The following is a 19,103-nucleotide window of genomic DNA, read 5'->3' as shown; positions in this document are numbered from 1 at the left end:
ATCAGTGATTGAAAACTTGAAAGTGTGTTTGATATTACTAGTTTGTTACTTTATATATAGGAAGTTCCATGCAACCTGGACATAACTTATAAGGACAGTTGGTCTAAAACCTTACTCAAAGAAACAAAATGATACCATCACATCGGATGTGAATATGGGATAAACAAATTTGATAGAGTGCTAGATTTTGGGAAATTAAATTTCATGTTCTGTCTTCCATGTTGGTACTTATATCTTTATCCATACTATTGTTTGTATCAGAATGTTTAGGACCAACCAAGCAAGAAAATGTCCAATGGATCTCACCCATGGTTTCAAATGTCGCCAAATGTCGCTAATGTCACCCGACATATGTCGATATCGAGGCTCATCAACATGAAAGTGGATGGTAATATAAAAATTACATTATGTCGGTCGACATTTCCTATATTTCGAAAATGTTGACCAAATCGGTCCAAATAACCAAAAAAAATACAGTTTTTCCTATTATGTCGACAAGATGTCGACTAATGTACATTAAAAATATAATATATTAGTATATTATATTAATATAATACAGTCAATTAATATAGATTATTCCATTAATAATTTCTATTTAATATTTCAAATAAAATATTTATAAAAAGAATTAACAAAATATAAAAACAAAAGAATAAATTAATTACTTTATAATATAAAACATAAAATCTTTTTCAAGTAATAAAATATTAACTAGTTAGTATTTTTTAAAATATTTATTAAAATCAGAAAATGTTTATTAAATTTTATAATAAACCATATTCTACATTTAATATAAAAAATCAGAATAAATTTAATAAATTTTATACTAAATCATAATTTATTATAAATTTAGTATTAAAAAATCATAATAAATTCATTAAGTTTTATAAGAAATCAGAATTTATCATAATCTTAATACTACGAAAAGGAGAATCAGTTTATTAAATTTATAATAAAACATAATGTATTATAACTTTAATATTTAAAAAATCAGAATAAATGTATTTCTGTTTACTAGTGTGAAATAAATATATTAGAATTTATAATAAATCAGAATTAAAAATAAGAAAAGAAAATATCAGATAACCTTGTAAAAACATCAAAATGCATAACAAATCAGTAAATCGTCATTTACTAATTTGTTATTCATCTTAGTTTCTTAGCTTTATATAATGGTTGGGAATAAGATAATAGTCTAGAAATATGTATTAATGCTTCTTTTATCATTTTACAAAATATCTTTGCATATTTCCACATATTTCATAATATTTCCACAATGTCTCTAATTTTTACAATATTTCCCCTCGACATTTCCAACGTTTCCGACATATGTTCTATACTTTGGTATAAGACATTTCCATCGACATCGACATTTTAAACCTTGATCTCACCAACATTGGTTTGGGAACATCCGAAGACTGGAACCAGCAACAATCAATTACACTAAAACCACTATTGGAAAATCTATGACAAACTAACCTCAAACCCTAATGACTCATAGTTAGAGGCTGAGCATGACTCGACTTTGGGAACTAAACAAAGTAAGGACTAAAGAATTGAAAACAACTCAAGTCAGTTTGTTGGGTGGTGTGGGAAGAGAGAAATAATAGAATATTCTTGGAGAAGAGCAAGACTCTAGAGGAAGTGATAGATAGTATAAAAATAGCACAATCTTCAATAGTAAAAGACAGAGTTAGGTTGGAACGGAAACCCCCAGTAGGTATTAGAGTAAAATTGAATTTTGACAGGAGCTCCCTTGGAAACCCAGGTGTGGGTAGAATAGGTGGGGTTTTCAGAGATTCAGAGAAGAGGATTGTGGCAATGTTTTCAGGACCAAATTGGGTGGGGAAACTCCTTGAAGGCTGAACTGTTGGCTCTATAGACAGGTCTCAGGCTAGCTAAACAGATGGGATTCAGAATTATTGAGGCAGAAGGAGACTCACAGGTAGTTATCTCTTGAGAAAAATCCAATAGGTGTATAGCTTGGACCCTTCAGCATGTTCTAAGAGAAGTGGAAAAGATTGCAAGAGAAATAGAGGTTGAATTCAAGTGGGTTAGGAGGAGTGCAAACGGGTTAGTTGACTCCTTAGCCAAACAAGGGATTATGAGGCAGCATTTGTTTTGGGCACCTTGTAACTTGGGCCTGTAAGAGGAGATTGACACTTTGGTTAATCAAGTTGTATTGATCACTCATACTTTCCAAGTTAATTTAATAAATCTTACTTTTGCTGGTAAAAAAAAAAAGTCTAAATACAAAGAATCATGGAAAAATAGATACACCAATAAGCCTTTCAAGAGTGTCAAAACCAAGGCATTCAGACACCAACAGTTGTAGACAGACGTCAACACTCCACAGGTAGCATGATGATACTCAGATTGCAAACTTTTGACCCATGGAAGCCTACATGCAAAAACCTGCTATTGCTTTTTCCTAGTTTTCAATGTCATTTGCCTCACACCTTCATGCAAAAATGAACTTTTATGCATGTGAAGGTGGTGAACGGACAACGTGCCCACGAAAAAAGCCTAGGTGTTTTGAAAGGCACGCTTAGGCACACAAGCAAAGCACATTTTAAGGCATGTGCCTCACTCAAACCCAAGCAAACCACTTTCAAAAGGCATGCATGACACACCTATGCTGAAGCTCAACACAACCAAGGCAAATGCTTTTTATAAGTTTGTCTTTTTTTAGTTTCTTGTATATTCTTATGTGTTTTATACCTATCTAAATGGTCTATTAACTTCCAAGTAACCTGCTTATTATTGCCAGTGCACTAGTAATGTTCTGATAACTTTTAAAAGAAACAAAAACAAAGACCTTTCCGGTACTTGAAGCCCTTGGTTCCACAAATAGGACCTCAGCAAAATTTCCACTAAAGAAGCAACATGAGTCCAACTAGCCTCTGATCCAAACCCAAAAGTAGAATGAACTGCTACTAAAATTACAAAATACAACAAAAAATTCTGGCCTTTCACCACTCTAGCGACATTAAGGCCCAACTTCCTAGTTTTAGGAACGGAAGACATCTAACATCATACTTTTTTGAAAGGTAACAAAACATTTTATTAACTGAAATTGAACATGTACAGAAATATACAGAAAAATATAGGCCAGCAAATGCTACCTAACCATTCCCCAATGGGGATTCACAATTTAATTACAAAGTAGCCCCCCAGTACAAACTTTGACCTGAGCTGCCAGGTCCCAACATCTAAATCGTACCAAGTGACGAGGAGACAAGAAAAAACATTTGTGACAAGTGTGTGTTTGTTGTATTCAGATGAGCTCGGGTTGAAGAATTTGCAAAGCATCAGGTTTGGGCTCTCAGACCATGCTAAAGCAGCGCAGAACAGAAAGGTAGGCTAAGTTTGATTAATTACCAAAAGTCCTTGAACAAGTCTAGAAATTTAAAGGTAAGGTTACAGCTTTTACTTTGTGGAACAATGCTAACCAACAAAACTAGAAGAGCTGGAATCCTCTATTATATTCAATAAAAAAGCAAAGAAGGGAAAAAGTCTAGGATCAGCCGACTCTAGTATGACAATATGTAGGATGAACAATAATTCAAAAACACTTAAATATCAATTCTGCTCCAAAAGCTTGACCAACCCCTCCTTTTATAATAGGAAGCTGACAACCAATTTGTGATGGAAAAGTCATAATCAGAGCAAAGCCCACAAGTTACAGAGGCAGTGTTCTATTACTATACAAGGAATCTCTATAAACCCCCGATTTAGCTAACTCATCAGCCATGTAATTCATATCTCTGGGTAGTAAAGGGTCACATCCATGGAATACAGCAAATCTCTTGCCTTAACTATATGGGATCAGCTACATAAATCCTGTTTTGCTATCATGTTCTGTTTAATGTCATATCCATTGTTTAATTGTTGGTGCTTAAATGCATCATGCATACCCTTCCATTTGACACTACACTCGGGTTAAGGTGCAGCACGTCATTTCCGGAAAACGTCCTAACATGAGCACAAAATCACAAATCAGGATGCATGATCATGAGGGTTTGGAAAAAGTTTTAGTGCTGACTGCTAATCAGACACAACCCTCCTCCTTTATCCAGGCTTGGGACCGGCTCTGTAAGACAAGCTTACATTGGAGGAGTTTCTTTCTCATTTCATATGCTTTATGAAATTTTGAATACTCCCTTTAATCAATAAACTTTTCGGCAATATTTTTTTGATAATCAATAGAAAGAAATTTATTAAAACAAAAAGCAGTACATCTGCAGGTGATGAGATATCACTGGAGAACCCTACAAAGAGGAACAAAAGAGGAAAAAATACAAGGAGAGAAAAATACAAAGATGATACAATAAGCATAGGCCATACAGACAACAAAGAAAAAACAAAACACATCATGCCAGCTGCAAGTTATTCCAAAATCCAGCACCAAGATCTTCCTTTGAGATTCCTTCGAACTCTGGGAGAATCAGGATCCAATCCATGACTCGTTTGCCACGTAGGAGTGTTATGTGATCCCTTGATCGAGCTTTTCCATCAAAAACTCTCATATTCCCTTCTTCCAAAGCTCCCAACAGACTGCAAAAGGAATGCAACTCCAAGTGACCTTTGTGTTGTCATTCCCAGCTATCTTAGGCCATTTAGGGAAAATTTCCTCCACCGAATTGGGAGACCATCCACCCACTTTGAATAGCCTAAAGAAAAAAACCCATATGAGCTTGGAGAAACAGCACTCAACCAGCAAATGAAGAGCATTCTCACAAAGGTAGCATCTGCTAGCCAAGTGAAAACCTCTGCCATGAAGGTGTTTCAAAGTCAAGTGAAAACCTCTGCCTTGAAGGTGTTTCAAAGTCAAGTGAAAACCTCTGCCTTGAAGGTATTTCAAAGTCAAGATACTATCCAAGCAAAAGCTTCCACCCTTGGAGGAATACGGTTTCCCCAAATGCCTTTCAACTTTGAGACATCCCCGCTTGACATTGAGAGAGACTGATATAAGGATTTTAAATGAAAATAAACCATTTTTTTATTCTTCCCACCATCTTGAGTCTTTCCTTTCCACCTGAGGCTTTACTGATTGTAATTTTTCCAGAAGATCTGCACACTCTTGAATTTCCCAATCAAATAGAGATCTCCTAAATTTTGGACACCAAACTACTCTACCTTGATTGATCTCAAAATTCTCTGCGACGGAGCTATTCTTCATACCCAACTTGTACAGCCAAGGGCAGTGATCACAAAACTTCTCAATGCCCAACCAATCATCTTCCCAAAACTTAATTGTTGATCAATCACATGCCCAGCCAAATTTTAACAAATATTCAACCCAAGCCCACTCAAATTGCACACCTAGTGTGCGTGTGTGTGGTTCAAGGATATGGCACTGAATAAAACAAAATGGAGGAATGGGATTCATGTTGCCGACCTCATAGTTGAAACAAGGCTTAAATGATAATGATGAGGATATACTTCTTCAATGAAATAGAGATCCATTGAAACACGGACTCAAATCCATTCCTCCCCCTTCCCTATGATTTACTTATTCTATCATTATAATGAATTTGACCTTTTTAATGGCTTTGTGGATTTTTTTATCAATAAAAAAGTGATTTTATTATAATATTTGGAATGAAGAAATGATTAGTACACTTTTTTAACCAGAGTGTCAATCCCTACTTACAAACCCCAAATTACATGGATGTCTAGAATAGTTGTTGCCTCACAAGTCATAACCCCTTTTTTCATTTCTTTTGAACAGCTACACAACAGGGGGGTAGCCCATCCCCCAACCCAGGTGCAGGCGGGATTCGATCCCAAGTCTCCGTTACGACCGGCAGGAGGCCTTACCAACCAGCTGGTTGGCACCTTGCATAACCCTTTGTTTAGCTAGGGAGTCAGCTAAACCATTTGCACACCTTCTAACCCATTTAATGCCTTTGTGGATTTGTAAAGTCTTCTATGTATTCAGATTAAAGCATTTAATAGATATTATTATCAATGTATTTTTAGAAATATGGTTATAGATTGCAAGGTTTAAAGTATCGATACACCTAAAATTATCAGCAGGGGTGTATCAATACTTTTTACCCCACATTTTTATTTTTTAGTTTTTTTTCAAAATTTCATTCTTACACATTTTTATATTGTTTAATCAATAAAAATATTGGTTACTTGAAAACACCTTTAAAAAGGTGTATTGGAAACCCAATGATACAATACGATATGCCCATATCATATCTTTGGGTATTAAATTATGCCATTATGGAGGTTTATGTGCTTTTTGTTTCATATAGAATCCAGATTTGCATATTTTTATATGTGGTTTTTTTATAAGTTGTGCTTCACTTCATTAAGGCACATGCATCACCTTGTGGCTTACACCTTGCACCTCAGGCATTTGGAAGCCCTTACAGTTGTTTTGTGCCTCTCACTTTTAAAACATTGGTAGCCACCAAAATAGGAGCTTCTAGCAAAGACAGAGTTGTAAAAAGAAAAATACCTTTAGCAAACCAAGGTGATGAGCAGTCGCTTTGTTCTTTTATGTCCTAGCCATCTGCAATAAACAAGTAAGCAGCATTACCATTATTTACCACATCAGCCCTGTGCTACGACTACTACAATGCTATCATAAGAAGTTCTTAAGTGAGGGAAGAAAAATATATAATTTTTTTATGAATAAGAAAACATATAAATTATGATAAAAGAATAGAAAACAACTTCAAAAAAATAAAAATAAAAATAAAAGCAGGAAGGAGCCCAATCATTTCAATGGACTTCAAATCAGTTGAGGCAAGATAGTTCTTCAAGAAGAAAATATGCATGCAGACAATAGTAGTTAATAAACATAAAAATAATAAAGTTTCAAAAATCTTTTAATTTTAATTATACATCAAAATCCATGAGAAGGAGATCAGAAGACTGTCATATTAATACTTAAGAAAGCAATTCCAATTTTTTATATAATCCACCGTAAGAAAAAGCAAGATACTAACCGAAGAAAGTTGAAATGCTTGAGTATTCAAAGTGAATTTTACATGCATATTGTTGCTGCCTAGGTCCCAACAAAGTAACTTCACTTCTATCCGAGGCCGATAAGTCCAACCTGAATAAGAGGAGAGCACACATCATAGGCCCCGGGTGTTATCCCAGGAGCGGAGACTCCGACGGTCAAGTTAGTCAAGTGCTTAAAGGGATATGCCACGTGGCATCAGACGGATGAGATGTAGGCGCACATGGCAAGTGCTTAAAGGGATATGCCAGTGGGGGGCAAGTGATGTAGGCACACATGGCAAGGCTGAGGATCATGCCACGTGGCGTCAGATGGATGAGATTCTGGCTGTCCACCTCTAACTTTATCCAACCACACCGTGGTAAGGTCAAGTATAAAAGGGGGTGCCCTTGACCGTTGGAGTCTCCGCCCCTGGATAACACCCGGGCCTCTGACATGTGCAGTTCCTTGTTGCCCCCGGCCCCATCCTAGGCAGCAACACGTATAAACCAAATACCGTAAAAAATTGCAGAGTAAATAAAAATAAGTGGATGACAATCGAAATGGAACCTTCAAATCTAACAACAGAATTATTTTCTACCATTTGACTATCCAGATTAAATTGATAAAAACTTTCCTAAGCACGCAAAAGATTATCAACGCATGCTCATTTAATGGAAGAACCCAAGTACTTAGTATTCAAAATAAGTTTCCAGTCATGCCGCTTAACTGAGCATAAAAATATTGTACAATTATCTACCTTTGTTTGTACAGAAGTAAAACCTTAAAAAAAAAAAGGCAAGAATGCATGATTACAATGAAAACTATAAAAGGGATGGTCTTCGTTAAGCAAGTTTTAATCGACGTAAATCATTGAAACTAAAATGAAGTTAGGGGTTTTCAAATAAGAAAAGTGGGTTAGGTTCCAAAACGAGTAGTACCTCATCTTCGATGTCTTTAATTTTCTGCATCACGGTCGCCATTGTCGAAGGACGCGAGAGAAGAAGCTTTTTCTGATTATCACAGAGAAACAATACAATAGTCGGTTTTCGACGATTGCATGATTCTATCTGCCCGATAATCAGAATTCAGAAACTGAGAAGAGTGAAGTTGGTTAGATGGAGACTTGATAGTTGCGAGTTACGACGGAGCAATCACACCGGTCCGACACTCTGACGGCTAGGGCTGCAATCGGGTCGAATCGAAACGGATATGGATAGATCTAAATTGATTCGTTTGCATTCGAATCCGAATGTCCATTGCAATTTTGACAAACTCACGAAAGCCCAATCCTTGCGTCTACCCGTTTTTAGGAATTCGAATTTTGTCCAAACTTGCAGCCGTGTATTAAGGATATCTCCCATCAATAAAATCATACAAGTACACGAAGATGTTAATGCACGCGACAGATTTTGTGAGTGACAAATCCGCATTCCTCTCTGTACCTTAAGCCGTTCATGGATTAGCCTACTTTGCTTTCAAGCTTCCGAGAGTGCATTCCATGTAAATGTAAAGTTAGGGCCCATTTGGTTTATGCATAGGATTGGAATTGGAATTAAATTTCGATTCTTATTGTTTGGTTAATTTGGAATTGGAATTTGAATCAACTGAAAACTTTAGATTTTATATTAATTTATTTATTATCTTATTATTACTTTGTTAGTATTTTATTATTATTTAATTTATATTATATTAATATTTTTATGTTTACTTTATTATTATTGTTATTATTATTATTTAATAAATGATATATTTGCCTTTTTATTATGAATTTATTAATATTTTAATATACTACTATCATTTTATTAATATTTAGGGGTGATCATTTCAGCCCAGCCCGGCCCAGAAATTCCGAACTTGGGTCAGGGTTTTGTGTTCAAGCTCGGCCCGGCCTGTATATATTTAAACATACACATTTTGTGTATAATGTATATATATGTACACATTATTTTATATATTTTATATACAAATATTATAATATGGCATGCATAATTTATATTATATAATATTTTATATTATACAATGTATAAAATAAGTCTATATGCATGTTACATGTCATTTATTATTATTATTATTATTATTATTATTATTATTATTATTATTATTATATAATGTTTTATATATGAAAGACATAGGCCCGGCCCGGCCTAGGCCTAGACCTGGGCTAGGGCTTATGTTTCAGGCCTAGAACCTCGGGCCCAGGCCTAGGCTATAGCCCTTATCATAAGTGCAAAGCCAAGCCTGGCCCATGATCACCCCTATTAATATTCTACTAATATTTTATTATTATTTTAGTTATTAATATATTGTTTTTTGTTGTTATTATCACATTATTGCTTTCATAATATTTTCTTATTTAATTATTAATATTTTATTTTTATTTCATGGTTTGTTTATTAACATTGTATTATTATTGTTGTTGTTGTTTTTATTATTACTTTAATCGTATTGTATTAATATTTTATTTATTATTGTTATTATCTTATTATTAATTTAATAATATTTTATTATTTTATTAATATTACGATTTGTGGTTTTTTGTCATGAGTTCTTTACTTCTACACATAATGTCGAATGGGAATCCCATTCATTGTGGGGTGGGGGGGCGGGTTGGAATGGCCATTCCCCCATATGGGGGAATCAAATAGTTGGAATTGGAATGGCCCATTTCAATTCCGATTCCAACTAAGAAACCAAATTGACCCTTAAATTACTTTTACTTTTATTGATGAATGGAATGTGGTCAAGAAGGATAACAAGATATTAAATTCTATAACAAGAAGAAACAGAAAATGAGAGTTTGTAAGAGAGAGAAAAGTAGTAAAACTTGAAAAAGAGTCTAATGGTTGAAATTGAAAAGGCAAATAGAGAATGAAGGTCTGTAAGAGTGTTGTCCTTTTGAAAGGTAGAGTCCTCTATGCGATGTACAAGTAGTTTTTTTTTTTTAATCGAGGTTTTCCATTCAAAGGGAGTCAAAGCTCCATAAAGGGTACAAAGATAACAGAACTAAACCAGAGAAGATAACAAAAAAAATACAATTCATTCAATAAGGAAAAAAACACAACTAAGCACTGCAATCCAAAGCCAGTAACTCCTGAAGCCAGATCAGGCCCTCTAGAACAAAAACACCATGATTGTTAAAACCTTTTTGATGAAGCATGTACTTTGGCAGCACCTTGTTGTTCGGACTACTTCTAGGTGGTTGATGACTCAGAGGCCGAAGTGGAGGATTTTTGTTGGATGAGGACTTGGATGTCGAGCTGGGGAGTAGATTGGGTGTTGAGCTAGGTTGATTGTCGAGTTAGGTAGCTCTTCAAAGAAAGCTGCAAGGAATCAATGTTAGAGGACCCGGGGTGGCTAACCCGGCGAGGTCGCTCTAATGTTTAAGTCAGTATTGTGTTGTTTTGGTTGCGAGTTGAAAGCTTGAGTGTACAGAGAGATAGTGAGCAAATAATCGCGTGTACCTTTTCGTGTCATTGGGGTTGGTGCCTTTATATAGGCTTTGTTTGGCGTGGGCTTCATGCACCGCATTTGAGATTTTTGGGAGGTCGCCTAACCAGTCCAAGATCCCCGGAGGTAACCACCACGTACGTTGGCCATCCATCAAAACACTCAGTACATGGGCCAACTTCCGAGAAACTTGGAAGTGTTGGGATATGCATACGGAATTTTTCAGTAAGCACAACTCGCAGGTCACTCCTGGACCTCAGTCAGGTCGGCAAGCCCTCGAGGGAGGTCTCTCCTCGTATCGATGTCACATCAGCCAGTAACAAGGTGCTACAGGTCAGCCCTAGATGAGGTGCTCCTAGCCGGCCTAAGTTATGGTCGAAGTCGCTAGGTTGGTGGTAAAGGCAGGTTGCCAGGTCTGGGCGAAAACAAACTATGATATTGGACTCCAAATCATCGCTTAGGTGGTGTCTGGGTGTCGTCCAACTATTTCAGTATGTCATGTGTCACAATGTCATTGGAGGGCCAAATTCGCTCTCATCAATTGCCCCCAGTCCCGAGCTGAAAGTAGCTCGGCAAAGGGAGTAGATCGCTCCTTTTGGCCCGAAATGACTGATTCGATAAGCTCGTAGTCGTAAGCGTCGGTCCAATTTGCTTCTCAGGTTGGAAGAGTCCAAGTGTTTGCAGCCTTACACAGGACCTCACCGTCTTGATTATCGGGGCACGAGAGCGAATTCATTCGCTCGATGAGAGGTGGAGCAGGTACCCCGAGGACATCTACCTTATTAGGGATGGAACCATCAAGAAGTTCTACAATCCGACCATTACCTCAAGAGCGAAGTTTGTCATGCCATTCTCAAGAGGGGGTTCTGTGTGACTGCTTTATCAGGTCGCTCCACCTAGGTAGACTTCGACGCAGAGTCCTTCGTGCAGGTTCTTAAAAGAGTACCTAGCGAGTTCAATGCAGAGCCTGAAAACCGAGGTGGAGGTCTACTATGAAGAGATCGACTAAGTTTGCACTGTCATGGTGCTGAAAGCGAACTAGTCTTTCCTTTGTTCTCTTTCTCTTGTTGAATGCGAACTACTTTTTATTTTGCCCATGCAAAAGAGAAGACTGGGTCTTATGTGGTGCCGAGGTCTTTTATCAGCTCTGCACCTTAGCCCTTAGGCTCTAAGAATGACTCGTGGTCCGCTCTCCTTATCCTTGATTTTTCCCATGCCGAAAAGGCGACTGGATCTTAGCACGCTTATGCCGAAGAGGCGACTAAGACTTATCTGCCCATGCCGAAGAGGCGATTTGGACTTAGCACGTCTATGCCGAAGAGGCGACTAGGACTTATCTGCCCATGCCAAAGAGGCAACTGGGTCTTGTATTGTGCCGAGGTCTTTTGTCAGCTCGACACCATAGCCCTTAGGCTCAGGGAGTGACTTATAGCCCTCTCTCCTTATCCTTGGTCTTGCCCATGCCGAAGAAGCGACTGGGTCTCATGTGGTGCCAAGGTCTTTTATTAGCTTGGCACTTTATCCCTTAAGTTCTAGGAGCGACTCACGGTCCGCTCTCCTTATCCTTATTTAGTCGATGTGCGGCCTGACCTTTCCGCCTAAGCGAGTGGTCATTCTGTAATAACTTCTCATATGGCTGCTTCTACGTCATCTCGTGGAATTATCTTCCTAGATGAGTGTTTGCGAGACCACGGCGTACATGTTCTACCCCCCCTTGCGAAGGCATAATGTTATTGTCGGTGTGAATCGGAAGTTCGGGGCCACAGCTGCGCTGCATCAGACTCGTAATGACGTCGGTCGTCCACTCCTACAAGAAGCCACAGGGAGCTCGACCTCCAGAGGCAGCTTTACTAACTATAGGTCGTCGACTCGCTTGGGAGCCTTGAGGGGCTCAACCCGCAAGGGCGTTCACAGAGTTTGTAGGCCGCTAACTCCCGCGGAAGCCACGAAAGGTTCAATTTGTAGGGGAGACCTCACGAAGAGGACTGTTGAGGCTTATCCGGGCTGACATAAAGTCGGCAAAGCTGCCTAGTCTGTTGGCCATCAACTTCTTGCAGGAACCATGACTGGCTCGACCTGCGAGGACAGCCTTACACCGAGGTGCCTGTCACCAGACTGCTAGTTGTTAAGGTCATTTTGTTGTTGCTTATTCTGCATCGACATGAATACGTCGAGCTGCTCCCATGCTCACATATGGAAATTCATGCTTCATCTCATGGAACTGCCACACTTCAATCCCGACGGGAATTGCTAATGGCTCTACCGCGGGGAGAGGGGCGTTCACATGCGGTAGTGGGGTATTTATCTGGGGCACTGGGGATACTGAGTTCGGCCTAAACTTGTCTGATTGTCACAGGGAGTTCTCCAGGTTCATCATAGATGTTTTTGTCCCCCAGTAATCGGTATTCATTCTGGGTGTTGATGCTGCTCAAAAGTGTCTTTGAGTTCATAAAAATGGAAATTAGAAAGTGAGAACTTTAATTTCTAAAAGGTGAGATCTTTAGTTTTCTAGAAGATGAGGACTTAGCCTTTTAAAAGGTAAGAACTTAACTTCTTGTAGCGTTTCCACAGACGGCGCCAATTGATGAAGCATGTTTTTTGACAGCACCCTGTTGTTCGGACTAATTCCAGGTGGTCGATGACTCAGAGGCCAAAGTGGAGGATTTTTGCTGGATGAGGACTTGAATGCCGAGCTAGGGGTAGATTGGGTGATAAGATGGGTGGCTCTTCAGAGAAATCTGCAAGGAATCAATGTTAGATGACTCAGGGTGGCTAACCTGGCGAGGTCGTTCTGATGCTTAAGTCAGTATTGTGTTGCCTTGGTTGCGAGTTGAAAGCTTGAGTATAGAGAGAGCTAGTGAGCAAATAATCGTGTGTACCTTTTCATGTCATTGGGGTTGGTGCCTTTATATAGGCTTTGTTTGGCGTGGGCTTCATGCACCGCATCCAAGGTTTTCGGGAGGTCACCTAACCGGTCCAATATCCCCGGGTGTAACCGCTACGCACGTTGGCCATCCTCTAGAACACTCGGTACATGGGCCAACTTCCAAGAAACTTGCGAGTCACCTCCTGGACCTTAGTCAGGTCGGCAAGCCCTCGAGGGAGGTCACTCCTCGCGTCGAGGTCACATCGGCCAGTGATGAAGTGCTACAGGTCGGCACTAGACAAGGTGCTCCTAGCCGGCCTAAGTTATGGTTGAAGTTGCTAAGTTGGCGGTAAAGGCAGGTCGCCAGGTCTGGGCGAAGACGAACTACGATCTGAGACTCCAAATCATCGCCTAGGTGGCATCTGAGTGTCGTCCAGCTGTTTCGGGATTCCATGTGTCACAATGTCATTGGAGGGCCAAATCCGCCCTCATCAACTTTTCTTGCTAGTTCATAAGCAACTCTGTTTAGAGACCGCCTAGTGTAGCCAAAGGAGCATGACAGGGAGCTTACCAAGGTCCGAATGTCCTTCAGCAAAAAGAAAGTTTTAGTATCTATCTCCAAATTATGGGCCTTAGCAGCATTAATCAAACTTAGGTAGTCTAATTCCAAGACAACCTAAGGGAATCCACATGAGAGAGATAAGTTTAACCCACTTCTAACTGCAAAAGCTTCTGCTTGGAGGGGAAAGGACCTCGCATTTCCCAAAACAAGCATTCACAAAACGTCCATTAAACCCCGATAACTGCACCAAAGCTCCCTTTATTTAGGCCAAAATAAAAACCCTCCATCCATGTTCACCTTTACAACACCAAAACGAGGGATCCATCTAGAAGGGCCAGGGTAATCACTCTAGCCTGGGGAACAGTTATACTTCATTAACAAGATCACCATTGAGTTCGAAACCGTCCAATTCAAGAACATTATATAAGAATCAACACAATGGTTAGTGTTCTCATCTTGGAATTCTAGACTATCTAAAGAACTGTAGCAGAGTATATCAGAAGCAAAGGTTTTTGGCCTTTATCCTTCAAGCAACCTTTGAGCCAATCAAAAAACCAAGAGGAGAAACTTGTGTTTGCTGGGAGATGAATGATCAAGCTTGGTTTTAAAAGGGGGAGACAAGCCCAATGTCTTCGCATGGTCACAAGCACACAGTGCATGAAACTGTTTTTGGAGCTTTTTTACATATTGGGCACATCTCATTTGGGGTTAGGCCTCTTGTGGATGTTTGAGTTAACAACTATACCATTATGAACACATTTCCATAGGAAGGCCTTGATTTTTGGCTCTACTGGCATGGACCACAGAAAACTCTAGTAGGACTTGAAACTAGTATCTACTCTCCTATGAGAGGGGCCTGAAGAGCAAGAGGATTTGGCTAGAAAGTTAGTAGATCTCACAGAGAAAACACCTTCTGGATACAGCCCAAATAAGTTTATCATTTAATTCTCCCTCTCCCTCTCTCTCTCACTCTCTCTCTCTCTCATATATTTATATATATATATATATATATATATATATATACAAGTCTGCCATTGGATTTGAATTAATGACAAGGGTAACCAAGTTGCATTTGGATAAGTTCTAGGAATTGTGTTTTTGAAAGTTGTGTTTAGGTTTAAAAGTATTTTGACTTTAGATCATGATTTTAAAAAGCTTAAAAGCACTAATTCAATTAATTCCATTTAAAAAACCTATATCAACCATTTTTTTAAAAGGTCAGAACATCAATTCAATTAATTAGATAAAGGAATTCCATGCACAAGTATACAACAAGGTCACGAATGAAACAAGGTTCAAATAATCAAGTGTATATGCTTTGAATAGAATAAGCATACTTGGCAATCCGGTGTACAACTCTATTGCATTCTTTATAAGTGTGAGTGAAACTGCACAATAAGAATGAATTAGATTAATGCAATCAACAACAAGGTTGACAATGCACTAAAGTGGTGGAGAATCCATCAATTGGAGTTTGACAAGGGCTTGACAATTAGGGGTATCAATGGACCGGTTTTAGGGTAAAATACTTAAGCATACTTTGAGATTTTAGAAAATGACTTCAAAATACATCAAGTTTTTAAATTCGACTTAAATATACCTTATGGGGTGGCCCATTGGACTTAAATTACCCTCCATTAATGAACCTTTAGCATGTGATGTTATGTGATCTTTTAAATATTTGAAAAAACCCTATTATTCCCTTTTGAAACACTTATAAGGCCATGTTGGGAGTGCTTATGTTAAAAATAAGTGCTTATTGAATAAATACTTAAAAACAAGTGCTTAATCGAATAAGTACTTATTTGCATTTGCCAATCAGTTTTTTCAAGTGTTTATTTTAAAAAATAAGCACTTATTTTATATTGGGTGTTTGGTGGTTTTTTTCTCTAATAAGCACTTGTGACCGTTTTGTCCTTCATTTTCTTTCAAAATTTCAAAATATCCAATCCAAAGTGAATGAATAAAAGTGCTTTGATAGAAGTGCTTTGATAGAAGTGCTTTTGTAAAAATGCTTTCATAAAGCACTTTCATAAAATGTGATGTAGCGCGATTCGATCACTCCTAGTTGGCGCTCACGTGGCTCCTAGAAGATACCTGAGAAGAAGGAAATTCCCGGAGGGAGTTGTCTGACGGGAACACTCTGATGATTAAGTTAGTACTTGGTAGGAGAAGCAAGGAGGAAGATGAAGACTAAGAGTGAGATAGCGCGCGTACCGTAGATCCCCCTCCCCCCTTGATGCTGAACTCCTTATAGCAGAAATCTGTTACCTCCTCCCGTCAGCTTCTGACATGGCGGATATAACCGTTGCTGCCAACCTGCCGCAGCCGTTATTGGCAGGGTTGAGGTGGCACGCGTGGGGCCGTCACCGCTGGGTACGTGTTTGTCAGGTGTAGGACACCTTCTAAAGGTGGCAGGCACGACGCTGCCTGACGAGGGACATGACTGCTGTCACCAGATTTGTCTGGTACGATGGTCGGGTAGGAGATTTTTCTGCCTTCCCTCATGCGGCTCGCCGAGCTGCCACCAACTAGGGTGCTTCGGGGTAGATGGGCCCCTGCCTAGAAGCACCGAGGTGCTCCTTCCCAGATGGGTAAAAGCTTGGCGTCCCTTAGGGGAGAGCCCGGGCTCTTCGAGCTAGGCGGGGGATTGACTCGTCGAGGTATTAGCCCTCAGTGAGTTGACTATATTTGACTTGGCGCATCCACCGTAACGAGTCGGGATCGTGCTGCTAGGCGGGACTGTTCACCAAGCCAGGTCATGTGCACATGTCCTGGGTTCATGGGGTTGAGCCAAATCGTCCTCCATCAATTGCCCCCCACTCCCCGTGTTGGGGACCGGGGGCCCCAACGCAGGGAGTCAATGGTTCGCCGGGCGGACTTGGCTCGGTTACTCATAATGTCGTACTAGGCGGTTCAATGGCTGGACCAGCTGGGCATTTGGTTCTTTATGGGAAAAAATCCATGTCTCGTGCAACTCACGCGCGGACGTCAGGTGCTTTATGCTCCGCGGACGCCAAAAAATGCACTAAATTAAATTCACGTCGGGAGCCCCGCAGCCGGTTTCCTTGAGGTCCGTTGGATTGATCCAATCCTGACCGTTGGTCACCGGGCCCCGCGTCTATAAATAGTGGGGTTCTGGTGTTCTTTTCGCTGCTAAGTAGCTTTCGCTTTGAGCTCGCGTCTGAAGTCTCCAGCTCGGGTCTTTTTAGTTCGTTTTCGCCTATTTCAGGTGAGTCTCGGAGTCATTCCTTTCCTTTTCTTTTTCTCTTAGCCCGTCCTCCTCATGTCTAGCGAGAGTAGCTTCTCGGATGATCCCGGGGTGGGCACTTCGGGTCATGGTGACCCTTCCCCAGACCGACCTACCCGCAAAGCACGAGCAGCTTCGGGTAAGTTGGCGTCCACCTCCCATCAAGGTTGGGTGCTGGACCAGTTCGGTCCCTTTACTCTGACACCGGAGAGGCTTCGAGACCTCATCCAGTAGTTCAACCTTCCTTCTAAGTACAGCTACAGCCTTCCCACCGGTAACTTTCCCTGGGAGCACGGTCCGGATGAGGTCGTGATTTTCAGGGAACAGCTCGTCGGCGGGCTTCGTCTTTCTCTTCACCCCCTTATCCTTGAGGTGTTAAGGCATTTCAATATCACGCTGGATCAGCTCCACCCCAACTCCATTCGGAATTTAGTGGGGACCATTTCTCTTTGCCATGAAAAGCGGTTCTCTTTGGACGCGGGCATACTCTGCTCCATACTGTTGATAAAAAAGAGTGCATCTAGCGCTCCCCCTGAGCACGGGCAGGTCTACTACTTATCTCCTCGCCCAGGTTTTAAGTTACTGCAAAAGTTCCCGAGCAAGGTCCCAGCTTTGAAGCGGGACTACTTTATGGTTCGGGCTAGCACAAGATGGCCCTTCCTTACCAGCTGGAGGGTGGCTACCCAGGCGACCAACATCGCCCTCAACTAGCAGACGTGGGAGGCCTTCCATTCGTGGGCTCAGGCTGAGCTCTATCATCGGGAATACATCACCGAAGAGAAGCTCGCTTAGGCCAGTTTGAGCTCGGGTAGGTCTATTTCTGTCTTTTGGCGCTTTGCTTTTATCTGCTTGTCGCTTTTGGATTTTCTGATGCCAACTTTGTTGTAGGCCCCATGGACGAAGAAGTGAGAATCATGGCCACCCGGCTCCTTAACCAAATGAAGAGGAGGAAGAAGTGGACCGCGAAGAAGGTCGCCAAAAGGGCTCGTGTGGAGTCACCAAGGGCTCTCTCCCCCGAACCTGATCATTCCCAGCCCCCTGCCCCTGAGACCAGACTCAATAGTGCCCCTCTGGTAATAGATCTGGAGGGTGACTTTCCACCCCAAAGACCTGAGGCTGCGAGGGGGTTGGAGAACGAGCCAGCAGGGGTTACTGCTGAGGCTACAGATGGGTCGGCTTAGCATACTACAGACGCGGCGACGTCCAGCTCGGGGACCGAAGAGGGGAGTCCATCTTGGATCCCGAGGTCAGCCTCGACCGAAGCAAGAGGGGTGTCATCAATGTGGAAGTCATGAGCTGGGCCGAACTCTCCCCAGGTCAGCTCGGAGGTCGTGCGGCAACCCACATCATGGTGGTAAGTTCTTTTTTCTTTTTTGGCTGACTAGTTTCCTTTTGTTAGGCGAACACTACTGTTCACGCCTTAACTTTGCAATCTGATAAACACCTAAGGCGTGCTTTGGCTGCTGAGGAGTCATCCCGTGTGGCCCATGCCGAGCTGAAGGCAACACAGGACAAGGTCCATCAATTGGGGAGTGCTGCCGCCGCCCAGAAAGATCTGAACGACTCCTTGGCACTGGAGAGGGAGGAGCTGGCCTGGGAACGAGACAGGCTGAAGGCAGAGGTGAACGAGCTCCGAATTGGTCAGGAAGCCCTAAAGCTCGAGGTGGAAAGCCTCAAAATGGCCCAGAAGTCTTCGTAGCTCGAGATGCAGGCCCTCAAGGGAACCAAGGAGGCCCTAGAGCACGAGGTGGAGTTTCTCAAGGCCGATATCGAGGAGAAGACGGAAATCTTCCACGATGCTCTGGAATAGACCAAGGTTCAGTCCGTCATCGACTACGTCAAGTCCGTCATCGACTACGTCAAGTCCTTGAGGTTCGATAATATAATGTCAAAGGCCTACCACAGGGGGTTCAAGCTTGGCCGATGGTGGATAAGGCATACCTACCCCGATCTGGATATAAGTGCCTTCACTTCTTTCAACATCAAAGATGACATGGCACGCCAGGCCGCG

At 41.0% G+C, this 19,103-nt stretch overlaps 1 pseudogene across 1 annotated transcript in view; it reads right to left on the bottom strand.

Annotated features, from left to right (window-relative positions):
- The window catches only part of LOC104600006 (developmentally-regulated G protein 3-like), a 31,835-nt pseudogene extending 23,505 nt beyond the window's left edge, over positions 1-8,330 (bottom strand). Inside the window, exons 1-2 of the transcript XR_016076494.1 lie at positions 7,906-8,330; positions 6,476-6,529 (exon numbers count right to left, since the gene is read on the bottom strand). The product of XR_016076494.1 is annotated as a developmentally-regulated G protein 3-like (transcript). The remainder of the gene's footprint in view (positions 1-6,475; positions 6,530-7,905) is intronic.
- Positions 8,331-19,103: the final 10,773 nt, after the last annotated feature.

This window comes from Nelumbo nucifera, chromosome 5 (assembly GCF_055504915.1).
Source record: "Nelumbo nucifera cultivar China Antique chromosome 5, China Antique-T2T, whole genome shotgun sequence".
In the NCBI taxonomy this organism is placed as follows: domain Eukaryota; kingdom Viridiplantae; phylum Streptophyta; class Magnoliopsida; order Proteales; family Nelumbonaceae; genus Nelumbo; species Nelumbo nucifera.
The sequence above is the reverse complement of the archived record's forward strand: the minus strand, read 5'-3'. Positions and strand labels throughout refer to the sequence as shown.